The sequence below is a fragment of the Coenobita brevimanus genome, chromosome 73 (genome assembly GCF_032717465.1).
Source record: "Coenobita brevimanus isolate Jiangsu-jjx chromosome 73, ASM3271746v2, whole genome shotgun sequence".
NCBI lineage: Eukaryota > Metazoa > Arthropoda > Malacostraca > Decapoda > Coenobitidae > Coenobita > Coenobita brevimanus.
In genome coordinates, this window is record NC_137026.1 from 31674442 (window position 1) to 31690807 (window position 16366).

Genomic DNA, 16366 nt, shown 5'->3' on the forward strand with positions numbered 1-16366 from the left:
TAATCAAGATAGTTATTCACCCCTAAGACTTACTAAATTCCCTGGTGCAGAAAAAACTGTCTAGCAGTAGTGTCAGAGAGGGTAACGCATGTGCTCACATAAGGTGAAAAGGTTTAGAAAGAATTATCAATACTTAAAACTGTTCTTAAGTCCTTAATGGTGTTTATCTGTGCTTAATTATTTTCATGCATCACAGTACTGTGTGTGTGTGTGTATTATCTATTGTTTTATACTTGTTGATTCATCTGTTTGTGTTAGCTGTGTTTATTTATGTGAAATCAAGACAGTTCTATTAATTCTTCACCATTTGATGTCTCCACTAGGCTGAATAAAGTCACCTGGTGGTAGATGGAACAAAGCATAAAGGCCTTCAATGTAGTGAGAGGGTTATGATGAGGGGGATCTAAGGTATATATAGGATATGTGCTGACTTTTTTTACTTTTTTTTTCATAATAAATTTTAGAAGACTACAGCACATGTGATATTGGTTAGATCCACCACCATAAAGACACCTGTTCCAGCGTTACCAAGGTCAAGAGTTAAACAGGAATAGAGTTATTAATTCCTGTGTTAAGATCAAGAGTTAACCAAGTGAAGTGTTATTTAAATCCCTTGGTTACCTGGCTCTCCATATTTTATACAACAGAATGCTAACCTGATGTACAGACTTTCTCTAGCTGATATTATTTCTCATCTTTACAAGAACATTTACACTACACGACTAAAATACAAATACAAGATAGGAATGAAATTAATATAGTGTATCAACAGAGTTCCAGGACCAAAGTCCCGGGAAAATTTAAAAACATCTCCAACGTAAACAGAAGTTGGTATGTGAATATACAGTAGTAAACTAAAAATCTTTACCTCCATCAGACTGAACTGGCTTGAGGTGCATTTCCGTGTTAATTTAGTTGAAAAAAGATACACAAGCTCGCTAATGGATGGATTCCTTTAAAATAACATACACAAGGTCAGTTTTCATTATGTCAAGGAAATGTACTGAAAGTATCACATTTTCCATATAACTTACCATGGAGGAAACAAGCAAATAAGCTTTTTAGGTAGTCATAGAACTTTAATGGGGCATTTTTCTAAAATACTCTGTGGAAAGTAAAAAAGCACATCAACACAGGCAGCTTATGGCAAATACTAATTTAGTTGGCAGAAGTGATACTGGAACGAAATCACTGATGGATGGATTGATTCTCTTCTCCACTGATGTAAGTATGTGGCAACAGCATGAATGAAATACTGTAAAAAGGGACATCAGTATAGTGTAGTGTTTTTAAAGGTAATACACCTTTATCACCACATCATAAGCACAAGGTCCAAGGCTACACTACCTCAGTTCAGACATTTAAGAAAAAAATATTCAGTCATTCGCTCGTCTGGTATTACATGTGCAAGTAACCTCACGTACACATTGGATTTAAACCCATCATGGGCCACGTCCAGTTGCAGCACCTAAATCCACTAAACACGGAAATGCACCTCAGAATATTTACCAAAACTTGCATCAGCCTCTCCTGTTTGTGCCATCAATAAGTAAATGAACAAGATGCAAATGCAAAACTTGAAAATAAAAGCAGTGGTGGATCCAGAGGGAGGAGGGACAAGGGAAGGGGGCAGGGAGTTCTGATTTCCTACACCAAGTAAGGTACAGTGTACAAAATAACTGAATGAAAAAAAAAGCATCAAATATATGAAAATTCCCTACAGTACTCCTTCTTTATCTGTCATTTTTGTCCTCTAACAGGTATAAAGAACTACTGAATGAACAACAACAATACATGTTTAAAAAACCCTTATTCCATTGTAACTTTATCTGTGGCAATTATTATTATTATTATATTTTTTGCAACAAGTATATGGAGTAACTTAATGAAAAACAGCAGTATATCTACAAATTACCTATTCCATTTTTACATCTGTGGCAGTTTTTTTCTTGCAACATATATACAGAATTATAGAATGTAATACAGTCTTACAGTAAGTCAGTTATTATTTCAGGGATGTGTCCAAAAATATCACAGTGCTTTCTATGCAAATGGTCCTGTAAAATGGGGGAAGCTAGCAAATTAACTTTATAAAGTGCAATGGTATTTCAACACCAAAATTTTCTGCAGCTTACTGTTAATCTAATAGAATAACGGAATGCCAAAAATGTGGCATATTATGACAACTTACTGTACACAAAATTACTGAATGAAAAGAAAACAAAAATTCCTTACTGTACGAACTTAATGATGAGCTTTATCAATTATGGTTGTAAAATAAACTGTCGTCCTGAAACATAAAAAGACATCACCTATGGAAGGAGTTAAATATATGACCGAGTTAATTATATGATTGTCATCAGTGAGTAAATACAAGAAAAGTTCTGGAATCCCCTTTTTACCTTCTATGTTATGGAGATTTCGTGTTTCATTCCTGCTATCTCCAGATGATTTAGTTTAAGGGAAGCATATCAAGTAGGAGTGGTAATATACAACCTTCATTAACCCCTGCACTACTAAGAGATCCATCCTAGCTGAAGTAAAATCATCTGGTGGTAGCCTGAACAATATTAATGGAAGCCATCAACTGAAAGAATAAATTCAAGAAAAAAAAAAAAAAAATGCTGGATCCACCCCTGAAAAAAGAAAAAAAAAAAAAAAAAAATCCTAGGTAGCATCATCACATCAATTTACTCAGGAGATAAGCTACAAGGCTGGAAGCAAAATGGAAATTAAAAAAAAAAGTTGTGCTCCTAATATGGACTGAAAAGTTCACAAGCAGCAAAATACAGGCAGTTCATATAATAAGTAAAGCATGAGGTTTTACAATATCACAAATTTTTACATACAAGTAATACTGTAAATTGGATAAAACTGGCAAATCAATCTAATAGGCAGCAATGGAAACAGGGAATTTTGTTACCCTTTCAATATGATAACATATTTTATATTTTATTTTTGCTGTCTCCAGATATTATTCAGCTTTGGCGAGACTTTTATAAATGGAGGGGTTAGATATAGCTATCATTAACTCCTCTATGATTACACACCTTTCCTAACTTCAATAAATTCATCTGGAAGAAACAAGAATAAACTACTGTCCAAAAATAAATAATCGTTTGGAAGAGGTTAAATCCTTCGACACGATATATTTCTGCATCAGAAACAAAACCATATTCTTGCTACCACCAGACAATATTACTCAACTTAGGAAAGCCCTCTCATATTAAAGGAAAGGAATTAGCCATGATATTGTTATAGGGGGGCCTGAATTTTTGGTTGCCATTATTGTTGAGATATGGTTGCTTGGAAAGTATATACAGTACTATAAAAGCATCTAGATTAAGTTAAAAAAAAAAAAAAAAAAATACATATCTAGTGTTAAACAGTAAAGAAAAGAACCATTAATAGTTAATGACTAAATAAAAATATGAATAAAGGACAACATAACTGTCTTCCCGTCCATCTATCTCATATAAAGAGGAGAGTTTGAGCCCCTTGGGTCATCCCCCTGACTGTGCCCATGCTGAAGGGATTATGGAAGGCTACTAGTAATGTCTCCAAAGTGAAATGCCTCTTCTAAGCTAAAATAAACTGATGGCAGCAAGAACAAAATCATAAATATGTCATCAGAGAAGAATTAACAGCCAAAAAGAACATTAGTAAAAAGTTACTTATAACAAGTACTGCCTGTAACATAACACTTGCAAGGAAACTTTGGCATACATCACTTCTCCAAAATATATTCTGTTGGCATGGGCATTATTATTATTATTATTATATCATGATGAAAAATACTTCACTGTAAAATGCATCTTAGAATCTTGGCTCAGGGGCTTCAACCCCCTCAGCCCGAGGACATCATCTTAACCCTTTCAAACTGGTGACATCATTTAACTCATTCTTGCTGCTTCTGATTATTTTATCAACTTCGACAGGCCCCTAAAGTTCTTTCACACCATCTTGGCTCACATTTTCAACTTCTTACAGGTTATCTCACATGATTAATGGCAAAAAAGGGTAATGCTAAAGCTCCACATCTTTTCCAGAACACTTCTTCGTGACCATGATAATATTCTAGTGTTACTCTTTTGTTGCAATACAGCATTCAAGATGGACAGACTGCAAGTCTAGGCCAAGTTAGAGCAAAAAGGGTATAGTAGTGAAGGTGGTTTATCATTTGTATCCTCCAATTTTTTTTTTTTTTTTTTTTTTTTTTTTTTTTTTTCCCCTACCATTATTTTATTTAATCTGAGGAAAGAGCTCTACTTATGATGGGGTTAAATAAGGCTGTGTCTAACCCCTCCAGTTCCAAAAGTCTCGCCTCAGTCAAATAAAATGAAACAGATAGCAAGAATAAAAAAGAAAGTACGTCATTCGGATCAAAGGCTATATCTAATTCATCCAGCTCAAAAAGTCTCTCTGAAGCTGAATAAAATAATCAAGCAGCAGCGAGAATAAATAAAAATGAAGTTCTTGCATGGAAGGGGTTGTTATTCTTGCTACCACCAGACAATTTCACTTTGCTCAGAAGAGACTTATTTGAATTAGAGGGCTTAGATGTAGCTTCACTAGCCCAAGCACTACAAGGGGGTTCTCCTAAACTGGGGAAAAAAAAATAAGAACGAGAGTTTATTCTTCCTAAAATCTGATGACTTTGCTTAGGACAGAGTTTTTGACTTAAAGGGTTACATGTAGCATTCACTAACCCATCACAACAAGGGGGCTCTCCATACTTATAATTGTCTGGAAGGAGCAAGAATAAAATTAATCAACACATCATTGTAGCCAAGGGGTTGAGGATACGTAATACAGTAGGTGTAGTTGCAGAATACTGCTATTATCACTATCAAAGCTTGTGCAAATAAAGAGAACAACTTTTGATGAATGACATAAATGTACAAGGCAATTAAGCCCTTGAATCCAGTGATGTTTTTTTTCTAGTTTAGTCTTGTTATGTAGAGACAATTTTATTCAGGTTAGAGAAGACTTTTCAACCAGTAAGGAACAAATATACTCTTAATTAGATCTTATGGTGAATGTAAATGGGGGCAGAAAGAGCCCTAGTACAGTAACTCCTTCCCCACTACAGATCTTTCTTAAAATCATAACATCATCTGGATAAAGCAAAAATAAAATACAACGAGCATCCTTAGATTGAAATTGTTATCTCATTAAGCCAAGGGATGCTTTCTAAATTCAATTCTTGCCATTTCCTGATGATTTCACATAGCTTAGAATAGACTCTGAAGTGGGGATTTAATATATAGCACTGATAAACCCCTTGAATACATCAGGCCTTTCCCAGGTTGTGGAGGGGTTAGATGTAACACTAATATACCTATTCCACATATCAGGCATTTTCTTACTCATGCAGGGGTTAGAAGTAGGATTAATAAACCCCTTCAATACATGTGACCTTTTCTAAGCTGTGGAGAGGTTAGATATACTTTAATAAACCCCTTCAATACAGTGGAATTAGAAAGACCCTTCCTAAGTTGTGGAAGGGTTAGGCTAGATGAAGTCTTAATTAACCCTTTCCATGCAAGAGGCCTTATTCATGATGTGAATGGGTTAGATGTAGCATTAAACCCCTTCAATACAAGTTATGATGGGGCTGGATGGGGCTTTAATAAATCCTTTCAATGTTAGTTGCCTCTCTTAAGTTGAATAAAACTGTCTGGTTGCAGCAAGAAAAAACTACTGTAAATAGAATGTCACCCAGATTTAAGGAGTTAAGCATGAAACAAATCTTACCCTCTATTCCTGTTCCAGAAAGCAAAATGATACAGAAATGTTCCAAAACCTGCAGCAACTTAACCCGTTCAACTCCATGACACATTAGTTTAGTTATTGCTACCTTTTGATAATATCATCCAACTTAAAGAAAGACAACAAATAGTAAAGAAGTCATGAAAGTCATATATAACTCCTCCAGTTTGAAAAGTCTCTCCCAAGTTGAATAAAATCATCCCAAGACTGCAAGAATACTATATAATTTTCAGATGATATTATTCACCTTTGGAGAAACTTTTCAGAGTGATGGGGTTAGAGTTGGCTTTCACAAACTCCCTTAATATGTGTTCTGTCTCTAGCTGAATAAAATCATCTAGAGGTATAGGTCATTCCAATTTAGAGTTAATCTTGGCTGCAACTCACACCCTTCCACACTTATCCACACTCCGTATCTCCATTACTTGTAAATACAATTCTAATATGCAATGGATTATAGCTACAGGTAATAAAGTCAGAGTGCAGGAGCATGGGAAGGTGTGGAAGGATGTGATTTTTGGCGAATTCTATTTCTAATTTGGAAATTACTGCAGCAAGAACAAACTGAATTATATACTGTACATCAGTGGACTGAAAAGGTTAAATCTGAACAGGCCATCATAGTCTGGTGGGTTTGAAACAGTGATACCTATAATCCATATGTGATGGACAATATATTTACACTGATTACAGTATTACAACAAACTTAAGAAGAAAAAAGACTATTGCATCCAAACTTAAGCCATGTTACTAGCACATAATAATATTTACAGAGCATGAAGGAAGCGCATAATCACATGACTGGTGAACGCCTTGTATATCTGCCTCTATTTAACCCTCTAACTGCAACCATCCTACTCTGCATTTTATTTCTGCTAAGGTCAGATGATTTTACAATGCTTGGCAAGAAACCTAGAACACTACGGATGTCAAACCTTACTATAATTAACCCAGCGAGCCTGCGGATGTCTTTTCATTTTATTCTTGCCATCTCCTGATTTCATTTGGGTTAAGATAGACTCTTTACTCTTTGAAAGGGAGGAGTCAGATGTTGTTTTACTGGGTCCCTTCAATATAGGAGATTTTTCCCAAGCCAAATAAAATACTCTAGTAACAACAAGAATAAAACAGGAAGTGCCAAAAATGAAAGAACTCCAGGTTTTCTTCCTGCATTTAACGATGTATTTTATTCAGCTCCCAGAAACTCACTCAGATGACAAGAGGCTCTTCCTTTGCTGAAGAAAACTGTCTGTCAGTGACAGGAATAAAGTACTTCACCCTGGAAGGGTAACTAGAGATATTTTTTTAACCCTTTGATAACAAGAGGGTACTCCTCAGAATAAAATCGTCTGACAGTAGCAGGAATAAAACCATTAAGATTTTCCACATCCTGAAAGGGTTACAACTCTCAAAAGTACCATATGGGCTACTGAACACCAAGCTTGAAGGGCCCTCAAGCCTTTTAGGTCTGGCAAAAACCCTCAACCAATATAAACTGAATCATTGGTAAGTACTAAGTCCAGTTGTGAAGTCTTATTCATGGATTTTACACAAACAAAAAGTAAGAGGATCTCCCCTGGCAGTGAAAGCTACCAGTACTTACTTTTTTATTTTTTATTTTTCCATTTGTGCCAAGGTTAGGGTCAAATGATGCCAAGTTTAGGGTCAAAGTATGCGGCTTTCTCAGTTTTGGTTATAGCTGAAGGTTTTACTATAATCTGTTGTATCAGACCGGCTTAGGCCTGATGGATGCCAAGGTCTGGACCGAAGTACAATACTGTTCACAGCATGTGGGTTCAATACAGTTTACACAGAATTTATGTTTAGCTTAGGTTAGGGCTGAAGAATGCCAGGGTTGGAATCAATGTACTTTACATGGCTTGCACATCTACATTTCGTTATGTCTGTTTAGGTTAGGTTTAGGGTGAAGATACGAAAGTTTGGACCAAAGTACTTGGCTTTTATAATTACTGTATGTTGAGGTCAGACTGAAGGTCTTGATAGGTTTAGTTAAACGGATGCTAAAGTTAGCTCCAAGAGTATGTGACTTTCACAATTCAGTTGGTTTTCATTAGGGTAGGTGTGTGTGATATCCATAAACAACACTGCAAAACTACACTTAATAATTACCATATCATCAACTGCAGCACACCAAGTACTCAACTGAATCTTGATCACAATGGGCCCTATTTTCGATGGCAATTAAGGCTTTGTAGCAACTTTTCCTTAGTGACTTATCATGCATACAGTTTCATTTCTACTTTCTGTGTGTTATTTAGTACCGACATGGTTTTCCTCCATAACATAGGCTACATGGAAGTGTTATATGCAAAACAATCACAAAAGAAAAGGTGTTAAAAAGTGTCCAATGCCAACGAGGATGGGGCTTAGTATTGCACCATAACTTACAAAATTGAATGAAAGTCACTTAACTTCAATAATCCATATCTAAGCTGTGTTTCCTCACATCCAACTAAAAAAGTACTTTTCCAACACCCACCACATCACTGAACCATAAACCAGATGTTATATTGCTAAACTATACATCTTTGGGTCACACTCTAGGTGGTATAGAAAACACCATAGCACATCATCCTTACTGATTTATTTTCCATATCACACCTTAACATTCTCTTGCATGTTATTTATAGTTTTAACATTTAAGAAGTTTGGAACAGTAACATACATGAGGATAGTGAGGTGTTTTGTGCTGAATACATTGCTCTTGTATATTACTGATGCACTAACTACAGGGTGATCCACATATAACACTCCCCTTACACTCAACCAGGCAATTTCTTAAGTGTTGCTGAGAGGGCTCAGTCAGTATTATCAACATTCATCCTGCATCCTGCTCCCACTGCCACATCAACAGACTGAGCCATCCCCACAGGACATTAGATACTGCCAGGTGAGTTTCTAGCTGCGTACTATTTATGGACCACCCTGTATATTAATAGAATTCCCTACACGAAAAAGTTAAGGTGTAATATGCAAAATAAAAAACTACGAAAGAAATGCTATGAAACCTCCCATGCCACTCAAAATATAATCCTTTATCTGCAAACTGCAACAACTGGATATCACAAAAGCTTCGGCTGATATAAGCAGGATATTGCTGACAACACATGTAGTGTTTATTATACGATAAAATACTGCACTGTTCTTATGAGTAACAGTAAAGGGTATTCAGTTCTAGCCAGGTGTGACACTAAATACATGTAAGATATATGTGTCGTTAGGATGGACAAAAATCATGGACGTCAGCAACCAGGTCAACTTGAAATGGTGACCGGTGAGACAGCTGATCTTAGCATATGTACGGTGATTCCAGGGTGGTGGGTCTTCAGTGCTGCTCACATGAGGAGGCTAAGGACGTTGATTTACCCGAACTTACGATCAATTCCTTCTCGTAACTTAACAACTTTTTATGCAAGGATGGAGACTGCAGAATCTTCTCAATGCCTTCAGTTCTCATATAAACACTTCAGAGTTACAATGTTTGTGCGAGGAAAGGGAACTTCAGATTCTTCTCATGGCTTAAATGAGCACTTCTTGCGAAAACTTATCTTGATAACAAGTTTCTGTCATTACTAAGCTTTTATTTTTTACACAAAGGAGGCAGTACAATCTTCCCAGTCTCTTTCTCTTCCTGCAATAATAATCTTAAGATTCTCCATTGTATGACAACTAAGATTCTGTTTATACAGGATAGGCAAGGATAGGGAACTGCAAAAGCTTTCAATGCCTCTAGTTCATTCTACTTTTGTATGATGGACAAGGACAGGAGACTGTAGGAGCATCTCATGTTTCTTTTCCTACAGTGTCAAATTCTGGCATTTAGATCTGTGTTTGTATTAGAGGGAAGTATTGAACACTGCAGACTATTATCATCTCTTGTTCTCCCTGCAAAAAAGGGCACTAGGTTCGATTCACTGTCGTTGCTGAAATTTCTTTTACGTTAAGGACAAAAATGGAACATTACAGAACCTTTTCATGTTTTTACAGGAAGTTCGAAGGTAGGAAGCTTTTGGAACTACCCATGTCTCACTGTTCCTGTAGCATGCACATGGAAATGGGAGTGTACCTTCTTCCCATCTCTTATTCCTTCACCAAAACAAATCTCCATTATAAAAATCTGTTGTTTTAGAACTGTTTTTACAGGAGGAGGTCAGGGGAAAGCAGAATCTTCATGTCTTGTTCTTCCTGCATAATCAACAATATTTTTTTTCATGAAATACAAGATTACAACACATGCTCTTGTGATCAACCAGTCTTTCTGCATAAAAAAATCTTCACTACAACTACCAAACTTCATTTTGCAGGTCTATCTATCTATCTGTCTATTGCCAGATGCCGTAATCCCGTAAGGGGTGGCCATTTGACTTTGAGTTATTTGTTTTGCGGGGAGGGGCACTAACCCTCCATAAGGAAAGATGAGAAAATGAGGGTGAACGATCTTCTTGTGCTCTCCTTTTTTCCTGTATAAAACCCATCTTAGTACTGAAAGGGAAATTATCATAAATGATGTGAATCTCTAGCCAGCTTCAGCCATGGTTTAGGCAGATAGCACATGGGCACTTAGTTGTTGGGTTCACAGTACAGCTGACACCCCATTATACATCAACAAGAAGAAATGATCTTAGAGATGTCGGTTCACAAGTGAACTTCTGATAATTTCCTTTGTAACTAAGATCTTTCATAATCAACATTTCTGTAATTAGGATTTCTTCATACCTAAGATATTATGGGGACTGATCATTTTTTTACACACAGCAAGTCCAACATCATCTCATTCACAAGCAAAGTTATCATAATTTCCCTTGTAACTAAGATCTTTCATAACTAACATTTTTGTAACTATTGTAAATAAAATCTTTCATAACTATCATTTTTGTAACTAACATTTCTTTATAACTAAGATATTTTGGGGACTGATCTTTTTTACCACAAGGCAAGTATAAAATCATCCAATGTCTCTTCTTCTCCCCTTACAAATTATTCTTATGTGTGGTTCACTGTCTAAACACAGTATACTGAGTACATATTCTGCAAGAAGGACAAGAGACAAAATCTTCCTATATTTCTTTTCTCCTGCAAAAATAACTTCCTGCCACAATAGGGAATTATTATACATCATTCTACAAACTTATGATAAAGTTCCTGTCAACACTGAAATTTATTTAATTATTTATTCAATCACTTACTTTCTACCGGTATTTATCTATTTCCAGTTCAAATAATGTACCAGTATGCAAGAGCAGAAACTTCCTTGTCTCTTTACAAAAACGAATTTAATTACAAAAGGGAAATAATTTTAAGTTCTTCCCTGCCACAATTTAAGTTTTATTTATGCAGGAAGAATAATGAAATAAAAATGTACAATCTTCCCAGGTCTCTTCTTCCTCCCACAAATGCTAATCACAAGAGGCAAATAATCCTAACCTATCCCAGCTACGAGAGGGAAGTAATCGCACGCTCTGTCGTAAATCGTCATCCAAGCTTGTCGAGTGTGGCTCCTATAGCTCTTTTCTATCATCAATCCTGCTTGGTTCTCCTCCCTAGGTGAAGGTTTAGCAGTTGTCTTCAAATACTGAGGCTTGGCTTCAAACTTCTGCATGCATCTACCAGCAAGGCTGAAAGAAAAAAAGAAAATTAGACACTGTAATACACTGAACTTGTAACAGTAATAGTAATAAAAAATAATAATAATAATAATAATAATAATAAAAATACTCAACATCATCATCATCATCATCATCATAAAACATACATTCATACATGACTAAAAAAAAAATAAAAAAAAAAAAAAATAAAAAAAAATAAAAAATGCATTTCTCAACATGATGATGATGATGATACTATAGTCGCGGCGCGCGACTCTGAGGTTGTTATCGTTCCCTGGCAACCTACCATTCAAAAGTGCGTCTGATTTCGTGTAATATGAGACGCATTGATTCGTGCATAATATGCTCGTGTATAATAATACTCGTGTATAATATATTCGTGCATAATAATATGATTCGTGTATAATGATACAAAATCGGACGCACTTTTGAATGGTAGGTTGCCAGGGTACGATAATGACAACTTCAGAGTTGTGCGCCGCAACTATAGTAAAAACGATACTGTATAGGCCTACTGTAATCTTCATAATCATCCCTCTTTATCCCAGTTAAAGACAGGGCAAGGCATGGTTCAAAAAGCATGGAAAGAGAAAACACGGCAATGGAAGAAATGATCAACAGCATGCCTTGTGAAATGGGCCACACACTCATTCACTCACCATTCAAGTCCCCAGAATCCTGACTCCACCTCACATGCTAACCATCAACACTTTTTTATTTCTTTAGAGATGTGTCATTATCTTAGAAAAAAAGGAGGGGGGAAGTGGGAAAAAAAAAAAAAGGGGGAGGGGGGAACCAAACTCCTGTGATGTTCTTATATAGTTCATGCAATCAGGCCTATTCCATGCTAATTCCCTTGTCTTATCAGTCTCCATGCCTCGCTTTCTCACACTCATTTCCCATATATATACCCTTCTTGGCCTACCGTGTCTTCTCTCACCTTCAAACTCATTTAAATATACCCTTTTCACCAACCTATTTGCATCCAGTGTTTCTGTATGACCATACTAATTCTCTCTCTCTCTCTCTCTCTCTCTCTCTCTCTCTCTCTCTCTCTCTCGTATCATATTATTTCTTATCTTATCCACTCTAAAACTCCTCAGTAACACAATTTCCACCACTCCCTTACAACCCAGTACGGAGCGTCGGGGATGCAATGTTGGATAATAGCAACGTAACAGACAGTGGTAATATCAGTTGCAGCTTCACAAAAGATGACACTCCTGCAGCCCACCATTCTCCTTTTGGGATACAGGTTGGGAAGTGAGTGGCATTTGCATAACCGGGCAGCTACAACACCTAGTTACATTGGTGTTAGCACATGAAGGCGTCCCTCTACAGAAAAAAAAAAAATCTCTTAACTGTGTACAACATAATGACTTTTTTTTTTTTTTTTTTTGAGAATGAAAAAAGCTGAAATTACCAATCTACTACTACGACTACTACTACTCATTATTATTATTATTATTATTATTATTATTCTCTGTGGTAGGTGGGGGCGCTCACCATCCACTCACTCCATGCAGTGCTGCTCTCGGGTGTCTGCCCTTTCCTCTCCTCCATCCTTCTTTCATTCCATCTTCTTCTGTCTTTCTTTCCTTCATTCTTTCCTCGTCCTTCCGCCAACGGGTGACTTTACACTCCCTCTTCTGTCTTTCTTTCCTTCATTCTTTCCTCTTCCTTCTGCCTGTGAGTGACTCTACATTGAGTGACAAGACAAATTGTTTCCTGTACATCAGGAAACCATTTACTACGGTGGGTGGTAACCATATAACCAAATTTCGGCGCCTGGTGGTTTAGTGAGTAATTACGGCGCTCCAATCGGATTGAGCCGGTGAAGGTTTATATCCAAGGGGTGGTTGGGGTTTATTGCTCACGTAATGCCACACAGGGATGAGTGAAGCTGGTTACTCTCATCTTAAAAGTCAGGACCAACTTGCCTAGCCCAGGGCTCCTACGCTCCTCATGGGGAAATGTAGGATTGGATGATGGATGGATGGAATTATTGTTATTATTAATATTATTATTATCATTATTATTATTACTTGCAATATCATCATTAACATACATATGGCACCAAATTACCACCATAATACTGAACGTTGAATACCACAAAAACTATCGGACACCCCATCCTTTCCGTGACGTAACTGTTCATAAAGGCGAGATACCGAAACCATAACCCATTGTCCTCTTAAATTCTGATGCTCTTTTGTTCTCAGGGACGGTCAAAACTCACTAATCTTTAATTCCCGGGCCACTCCACCCAGGCATTTAAAATTATTCTTATTCTTAAGGGTATTCAGCATCACACTCTAATGATAGCGGAGTTACGTATTTTGAATATAGAGATAAATGAGGATATTGAAGGATACACATGCAGAGATTATATTAGATTAGGTAATCAGACATAGATAGATGGAATTAGGTGAGATGGAAACAAATGGATTGAGATAAATACACAAATAGACATATATAGATAGATACATAGACACAGATAGATATAGACGTATAGATAGAGAAAATCGATAAAGATACACAGAGATACAGAGGGGAAAACAAAGGCTGACAAAAACAGGTTGACAGATGGTCAGGTAGAACTGATTGATGGACAGACCAACATGTAACAGTATAGTATAGTAAATAAGAACATAATACAGTATATATCCACAAACTCCTACCAAATAAACCATTTTTAGAGGAAATCCATCGCTTAAAGCACAATAAATCAAACAATGGAGAATCTGGCCCTACAAAACATGAATATTAAGTAGTAGTCAGGTATGGAATAGGTATAAAATAAATAATGAAGTTCGTGAGTATTGTGGTGTTATGCAGAGGTGATGGAAGATGTTTACAGTAGCCTGAGATGGTTTGGCCAAGTGGAGAGAATGGACAGCGAGAGACTGGTTGGGAGAGTGAGTGTGAGACAGCTCGTGGATGAGGTGCAGGGAAACGGTGGAGAAATGTAAGAATGAAAGTGGTGTGTGCTGGAGGAAGGGTTGCCTAATGGCGGGGGGACTGGCTGACACGGAGGATGTTCGTGGCCAATTCGTACGATAAGAGTGACAGATAGATCACACACACACACACACACACACACACACACACACACACACACACACACACACACACAGAACAAAATTGATACACAAGCCGATCTCATTTCATCGATTACCTATTGAAATAAAAAATAAACGAATAACTACAAACCACTTTCAATTCACACTGAGTTAGTTCAATACTTCAACGATGATAAAAACATAACTACCAGCACTACATGTATTCAAATTATAGACAAGAGAACCAATCTAATTATATCAAACGTTTCATTATCTAATTAAAACTACAAAAACAACTTCAAATGATATGGAGATTGTTTAATATCCCAACAGAGGGAAAAAAATATATATATATATATATATATATATATATATATATATATATATATATATATATATATATATATATATATATATAAATACTGGTACTAAGTAATGCTTTATAACTACAAAATCTCAATTATGAATCACCTCAAATGACACGTATCCAATACACTCATTTTCGCAGTGTTTCGTGTTCACTATTTCAGATTCAAAAAGCAATTACTCCTTTTGAACACAGAACTCAATCCTCTTATGAACTTAAACACGAAACACCTCAAAGTTACAAAAATTCTCTATCACTCTCACTGTCAGTATTTATTAACGTTCAGTACTTCAAACAGAAAAAATAATTATAACTTTTAGAACAAAAGCAAAGGCGAATAACTACAAACAGAGGAGACTTCAATGAATAACTCAATCTCTTTTAGAAATACAAGATCTCCCACACGAAATACCTCAATATAATACACTCCCCAAACCAATCTCATTCTCGATATTTATTTAACATTTGCTTCCGTGCTACACCAAGGCGCCTCCAGTGTCTGTGATTCAGCGCGCAAAGGTTAGTTGTTCTTATCCCCCCCACAGCAGGTGCCCGCGTGTGTGAGTCAGAGTTACGGTGACTGACTATGCCCTCATTCGGTCATACGGCACGTCAACCTTTTTAAACACCTGTCACAGTGGCTTGTTCAACGCTTATGTACAGCAAGGAGTGAAAGTTCGTCTACGCTTCTCTCAGCTGTAGGAACAGAAAGATTATTATTCATCTTATTATTTTATTTTACGGGATCGCAATACAATATATCGGTTATACGACAAATCAACCTTTTTAAACACCTGTCGAGGAGGCTTTTTCAACGCTTATATCCAGCAAGGAGTGAAAGTTCGTCTACGCTTCTCTCGGGTGAAGCACATGAAAAATTATTATTTATCTTTCATTATTTTATTTTACGGGATCGCAATATTTAGGTCACACGGCACATTAACCTTTTTTAACACCTGTCGCAGAGGCTTGTTAAACGCTTAGGCTACGTACAACATAAAAGTTCGTCTACGCTTCTTTCGGCTGTCGCCACGGATAGCTTATTGTTTATTTATTAGTAGCAGTTATAGTAGTAGTAGAAATAAATCGTCCTTCTTTTTCTTTTCTTTTCAATGCAAGGCGGAAGGAACAAAAGGCCAGGAGCCCGTAACTTGTTTCCTACAAGAAAAAACAAAAACAGGATAAGACAGAGCCAAATTCAAGATCAGTTCATTTCGAGATGCCTGGACTCACTACATCTGAAAGACTGGAGACCACAAGCAGTAGGAAATACAGACGGGGGGAGACAGGTCCAGAGATGAGGTAGGTCCAGATTCACTTGAAACGTGTGGACTGAAAGCTTGAGTTACCATCCTCCTTTCAGGGGATAGTGAAGTAACTGAGGAAGGTTCGCAGTGAAAGCATATAGCATAATTTTCACTTTACTCTTCCTACCGACGAATTAAATACAAGACACTCGTTAACCCTGATTAAAGGTAACGTTCGTTGTGAAAGCGCGTAACGAATTTATTAACCGTCTGATTCCGAATAACCAAATG

The 16366-nt window shown here is 36.7% G+C and overlaps 1 protein-coding gene across 1 annotated transcript in view; it reads right to left on the reverse strand.

The window, feature by feature from the left end:
• Positions 1–11344: 11344 nt before the first annotated feature.
• Positions 11345–16366, reverse strand: part of Rap2l (Ras-associated protein 2-like) — a 248898-nt gene continuing 243876 nt past the window's right edge. Inside the window, exon 3 of the mRNA XM_080278496.1 lies at positions 11345–11408. The gene's annotated coding sequence lies outside the window, so the exon portion shown is untranslated. The remainder of the gene's footprint in view (positions 11409–16366) is intronic.